Genomic DNA, 7,101 nt, shown 5'->3' with positions numbered 1-7,101 from the left:
ATTATTTTTATTCTTTTAATAATAATGAAAAATTCTAATTAAAAAATATTTTTTATTTTTTAATTATTTAATAAATAATAAAGAATGTGCATTATAGAATTTCTTTTAATTTCGTATAAGTTTATTCTTTATAATTATTCCTTAGCTTTATTGAAACAAAAACGTCCAGCTTAATGATATTCGCTGAAATTATGTAGATAAGTTAAATAACATTAAATGATATTTGAAGTATAAGTAGATTATAACGATGATGATGGACAGATATATTTCAATGGACTAAATTCTTGAAAGTGTTGATTCGTTTTTGGCGATACCAAGTGCTGAACCTGAGACTTTTTCAACTATTTAAATTAAAAATGTATAATGTATTAATTTTTCTATTTTAGAATTCTTCATTGCAAGCACTGGCAAATAATTTACAAAAATAATGAGAGAAATTAACAGCAACCATACTATGTAAATACTATATTGCAGAAACAGGAATCAAAATTATAAATTTAGAAATAAAAATAATTTTTAACTGTAGCATAATTCCTATTTACTCAAAGAATAATAAATATAAGCTTTATTGTTTATTTAAATATTTAATACACATTAAAAAAATGAAGGCATAAGCTGCATTAGTAAATATTTACTTATAAAGAAAATCCTTCAATTCTAGTAAAAATAAAAATAAATAAATAAATTAAAAATAAAGAAAAATTAAATTACATTATTTGAATTCTGGAACATTAGAACATAGATTGCAACGATGATTAATTAAATTTTTTCATTACACTAGATTTATGAAAATATTGCTTTGTTTTACTGCAATACCGAATAATAAAATAATCCCTCCTAATATCTAAATGTATACTATTTCTATCCAGTCTGAGATGGATTTTAATTAAGTAATTAGGCTTTAATGGAGCATTATTTTAACTTAAAATTAAATGGAACAAATTTTATGAACTAACACCCCCGATTTTAGCGGAAAAGAAATCTTGATTCGCTGTGACAAGCTGCATGATCATTTCTTCATATTTTAGTGATAAATAAAGAGTACGAAGTTTTAAAATTTTTCTTTCATTTTGTACACACTCTCAAAACCGTAATTCTAACTCACAAAAATTTTAGTAATTATTTACAAAGGATGTTCATATGGCGGCACGTTTCCATTCAGCACTTGTGACGTCATAACCAATTAGGGATCGTTTTTGATTGCATCACTTACGGAGGCCTTTTCGGGCAATTTAAATGTTTAATAACTAAATAAGTAAACAATTAGCGAAAAAAAACAATCAGATTTTCGGTTTCATTCGATAATTTCCAATAAGTTAGGATTGAAAATAAAAAATTTAAGAGATGCTATAATTGTCCATTACGGTTGCATTATACGGTTCACTTTTTCGTAGTCAACCAATTTTGGGTTACATTTTAAATAAAATCTACTTTAATTATAAAAAGCTTAATCCTTTACAGATACTTTACAGTTGATTAAAAAAACGAAAATTCTCAAGTGGATCTGCTTTTTTCCGATAATTTCAATACCCTTAAAACCATACCATAATGAAAGATTTGTTATAACAAACAGGAGCAACGATTACAGCAGCATAGCAATAATTGTTTTCATGTCAAGCGTAAAAAAAAAATGAAAAAAAAGACTGGATACATTTGAATATGAACATATTATAGTTTATTTTAGATTTTATGTTTACAAATGTTTATACATATAATAACAAACAAAAATAATGTGATATTTATTGAAATTTGATTTCAATAATAAATAAAAATAAAATTATCTGCTTTTCACTCATTTGAATAGTCAAAAGTTTAAAAAAGTTCTAAAAAATGTACTGATGGCTGTAGACTTCTACAAGCCACTATACGTTTTCGCTCAAAAACATTTTGAAAAAAATTGCGCAATTCAAGAGAAATCCGGAACTGGATAAAGATCATAATTTCTCCTAAGTAGTTGTGGTGTCTTTGATTGGTTGATGAGAAATATTATTGCATATATTTGAAGGACAATGCTGAAGAACAGTAAAGACAAAAAATAGAGTTTTTTTGAAATTCTACTTTTATTCTTTTCGAGTTTCTTCTTGTTTCACTATTTTTCACCCAGAATTTATTTTTAAATGAATGTGAAACTTTCAATTAAAGCTTTTTGCTTTGTCCATCCCAGTAAAATTTTAATGCTAAATTTTTTAGAAAGCATCCAAATTATTCGTGTAGAATGAATTCTTAAATTATTTTAAGAAAGTATGTTTAAGCAACTTTGTTTTGGAAAAAAAGTAATAACATTGTGTGGGTGAAAATGAAGTTGAATGTGATAGTTCATAAAAGAGGAATTTTTTTTTCTTTTCTGATAGATACATAAGAATAAAATTTTATTAAAAAAATTTGAAAAATTGCTTCGATAAAGTTTTAACTTCTTTTCTTAAGGGTTAAATTTTTTTTAAAAAAACAAATCTTCTGAAAAAAATCTTAGGGATAAAATGATCGTTCCTTATAGATACCAATAGTTCTGAATAGAATCAAAGTTGCAATACATTTAAAAATTTAATTTAATATAGACAATATTCAAGGTTTTTTTTCCAAAACATTTTTTATGATATTGAATATTCTTATGATATTGTTTCTACGTGAAGTAAACATTTTAATTTTGCTTTTCTATCGAATAACGGAAGAAAATGAACTTTTTTCTTATTCCTTCAATTAAAATAAATTTTGTGTATTGATAGGAAATAAAAAGAAATTAAAGTAAAGACTGAACTATTAAACATCCTAATTAAAACACAAATGAAACATTTTTACTATGGAAACTTGACAAAAGAGTCCCAGTAAAGGAATTTAATACATCTTAGATAACGAAAAGCATTTAAATTCGAAAAGTGTTATTAATATTTCGATTCTAATGAAAACTATTGAGGCGAAAATTCAAAATCCTCTTTCTTAGCCTCGATAAATTAACGTTATTACTTACTGAAACGTGAGGAACGGAGAGAACATTTAAATTAGAAAAGCACAAATAGGAACCATAGGTATATTAAAGTAAATTTGGTATACTTTAACAATGTTTGCTAAATTTTAATATCTTTAATTCTTAAATTAAATATGTGCTTCATTGGAAGTGTTAAGCAAATGTTCAGTTTTGGGGAATTCTTTACAAGTGTAATCTACGTGGCTTGAGTTTGAATTAGACAATTTGAATTTTTTTGTGATTTCGACGAAACTTAGTGATTTATGCGCAAGCAACTATTTTTTGCTAATGTCTGATGAGATAAATATGCATCGCAAACAATTTTATATTTTTCTATCATCAATTTCATGTTACAAAATTTAAAAAAAAAACAAACAAAAAAAACAGTTTAAGTATCTTACATTAGTGGTCGGAACACTAAGAAAAGCTGGTCAAAACCGAAAAAATTGAATCGTGCATAAGAAGGAATAATTAATGTTTTATAGTAAATAAAAATATGAAAAATAACATTAAAACATTCATTAAAACAAAATTTTATTTATTATTATTGTATTATCCATATAAAGTGGTTAGAAGTATTATGCATCAGTAATGTGACTTTTTGTTTTACACTTCTAGCCGATGTTACTTCAGAAATAATTGTATTTTCAATATTGGCGATCGAAATGGGCTACAAGTAGCGTAGAGCAAAACTCTCCACCAATGGCAATACTTCTAATGCTTTCACTATTAGAGTGTGGAGAGTTATAGAAGAAGGAAGTACGTTAGATTCTATCTTGATTTATAGATTAAAATCTTTTAAGTTGGGAAACTATATGGAACTGAAAACTACATTAGACATAGTTCTAAAAAAAAGTGTCATGGAAATTTGAAAAAATAATTTTATTAATTAAAGGAAAATATCGTAGGAAAGGAAAATATCGTAGTACATTCCTATACAACTGAAAAGAGGAGGAGAGGGATGGGAGAAGGACCAAGAGCATGGAACCGGTCTTCTCCCCAGATGGCGTATTCGAGAGTTTCGATCGCCTATTGTTGTTGTTTTTAAATGTTTTTGGAAGATTGAAAATCATTTTTTCTATGTTGACCCTTTAAATAATTGGTATAATATAGCACTTTAAAATCTTTATGCAAAAATAAACATTTCACATAATTTTGAAACTTATTGTGATTTTTGAAAAGGAATTCTCCATGGTTCCCCGCATTCATTATAAGAAAACTAACGAACGATCGTTCGTTAGTATTTAATATATTAAATTAAAAGAAGAAAAAACACGCATAGGAATGAATGAGATGTCTGTTATTATTGATTTATAACAATTTTAATCAATATTTTAAATTCTATATATAAATGCATGAGAAAATTATTCTTTTGCAAAAACTATTTTCGCCGAATATTACAGAACATTTTAATTGTTTAAAATATTTACAATTTATTACAAAATTTATTCTTCACAAAAGCATTTACATGACAAAAAATTTTATTTTTCTGCACACCACTTTACCAGAGTCTGTCATTTTTTTATTTTATTTTTCAAAATTTGTTTGTGTTTCAATATTGGTGTATAGTATGCAGGAGCAATCTCACTAAATGCTGTGTTGCCGCACTTCCGATCGCTGTCGAGGAAATATGTAAGTCTGATTGACGAAATACATTTTCATGTGAAAAAATTTACAAATCAAGTTTCCTTTTTCTCTCGACGGCGATCGAAAGTGCGACAATAGAATGGGTCATTCACACTACATCCGATTGCCTTAGATGCGTGTGAGACTGTTTAAGGAGCATTCTCATCGAAAGCAGTTGCCTCACCTCCGACAGAAAAAAGGGAACATAATTTGTAAGTTTTTTTTTTTTTTTTTTTTTTTTTTTGCAGGAAAATATATTTTATCAATCACGTTCTTATAGTTCCTCGACGGCGACTGGAGGTGCAGCAACCGCATTCGATGAGAATGAACTTTTTTCAAATTGTATGTTATCAAATTATATGCATTATACGATTTGCTTGCTCATGCGCAAATCGCAACTACATGTGATCTCATAAGCAAATCGCATGTAATCTGAATGCTCCATCAGTGTTCTGCAGTAAGCTTCATATTGGAACTTTCACACTGCATGCGACTCAGGAACCACCGATCTCTATTGAGAGAAAAAAGGAGAACCTGATTGATGATTTTCTGCAAGAGAATATATTCACTAATAGCAGGTAAGGGAGGCGTTTAAGGGATTCAAACTTCCCCGTTGTAAATGACAATTTTTAATATTTTATTCATTTCTACTCTAACTATTCACTTTTTAAATGAAACATTTTCAAAAAAAAATTTTTTTCCTGCTACTTTTAAATTTTTATTAAGTAAAAAACAACAACTTAAAAATCATTCATCACATCGGTACAAATACCCTCCTTTTCATGCAAACAATACTCTGGAGTCAATGATGAAACTAGTGTCGTAGTTTTAATGGGCTATCGATTGGTTTGAGGGGATATATATATATATATATATATATATCCCCTAATTACAAAAAAATAATAATGAAAACTTTCTATCTCTACATCCTACTTACCGTAAAATAGTTCATTAATCAAGTAATGTTTAATTTCGGAGGTGGTTTTGTCCCCAAAACTACGCCACTGGACGAAATCAAAGTATTCCTCCCTGTCATCCGCTTACAAGGATGGTGGATTCCGTCTTACTATAGAAAATCACACATGCACAGCTTGAAATTAACCTAATTTACATATCATTATCAATGGCTATGGATGATCATTTTAAAGGAACAATATGGGTTATCTATAGAATGTAGGTGAAGATAACTTGTTTTATATTCATTCATTATCTCTTTGGTTAAAAAATGCTTCATAGGAGAGATTTCCTAGAATTATGAGACAGCATTTTTAGGACAAATTTTTCTCAAAACTATTGAATCTCAAATTGTAATAAGTTTTATGACAAGATACATTTTTACAGTTTTTAAAATCATTCATATATATATATATATATATATATATATATATATATATATATATATATATATATATATATATATATATATATATATATATATATATATATATATATATATATATATATATATATATATATATATATATATATATATATATGTTAAATATCTGAAACGCTTAAGAATTTAGCACAATTTTAAAATTTAACCTCACTTCAATTCATAAAAATTGAATTTCTGAACTCTTGGAAAAGTATAACTAAGCGCTCTCTCTCGACGGCAATCGGAGGAACGTGAATTGCATGCAGTGAGAATAGCAGCTATGTTATAACGCTACAGTAGGCGTAGTAGTACTTTATTTATGTCGCGTTAGAGCTGTTGTTGTAGTTGTAGTTCATTTACGTTGCACTAGAGCTGCACAATGGGCTATTGGCAACGGTCTGGGAAACATCTCTGAGGATGATCCGAAGACATGCCATCACAATTTTGATGCTCTACAGGGGATATGGAACCCCCACTTCGGTAGCCCGATGACCTGCACATAAAGTCCAGCTTTTTACGGTAGAACAGTCTAACGAGGAAGAGCTATGCAACAGACTATTGGCGACAGTCTCGGAAACATCCCTGAGGTATGTCCGAAGAACTGTCAATTTTTATCCTCTGCAAAGGATTGGTAGGCACTTTATTAACGTCACACTCGAGCTGCACAATGGGCTACTGGCGATTGTCTGATAAAATTTCCTGAGGATGACCCGAAGACTCTTTTGATCCTTTGCAGAGGGGATCTCTCCCCTGCTTTGGTAGCCCGACGACCTGCTCGCAATGTCGAGCACTTTACTTTAGAACAGTTTAACGAGCACCAATACCACGCACCCTCTGTCCCTACGCAAGTTGATCGAAGTGGTCACCCACCCGCTTACAGACCGCAGCCAGAGAGTCTTGACCACATTGTTCTACTGGAAACCGGGTCTTTATGATCTGTCCACTGTGGGACCCTCTGTGTAAGGGAAGAACAGTTTAACGAGGACTGAATATACTCACCCTCGTCTCCTCATCAAAGTGCTCAACCATCCACTTACCAACTGCAGTCAGTGATGTTAGGCTTCGATGATCAACTGGGTACCGTGTTTTAAGGGAGCATTCATACTGCATGCGATTGTGCTAGTTGTGCGCTCGA

Source organism: Parasteatoda tepidariorum, chromosome 11 (genome assembly GCF_982258835.1).
Source record: "Parasteatoda tepidariorum strain Cologne lab strain chromosome 11, Ptep-v5.0, whole genome shotgun sequence".
In the NCBI taxonomy this organism is placed as follows: domain Eukaryota; kingdom Metazoa; phylum Arthropoda; class Arachnida; order Araneae; family Theridiidae; genus Parasteatoda; species Parasteatoda tepidariorum.
The sequence above is the reverse complement of the archived record's forward strand: the minus strand, read 5'-3'. Positions refer to the sequence as shown.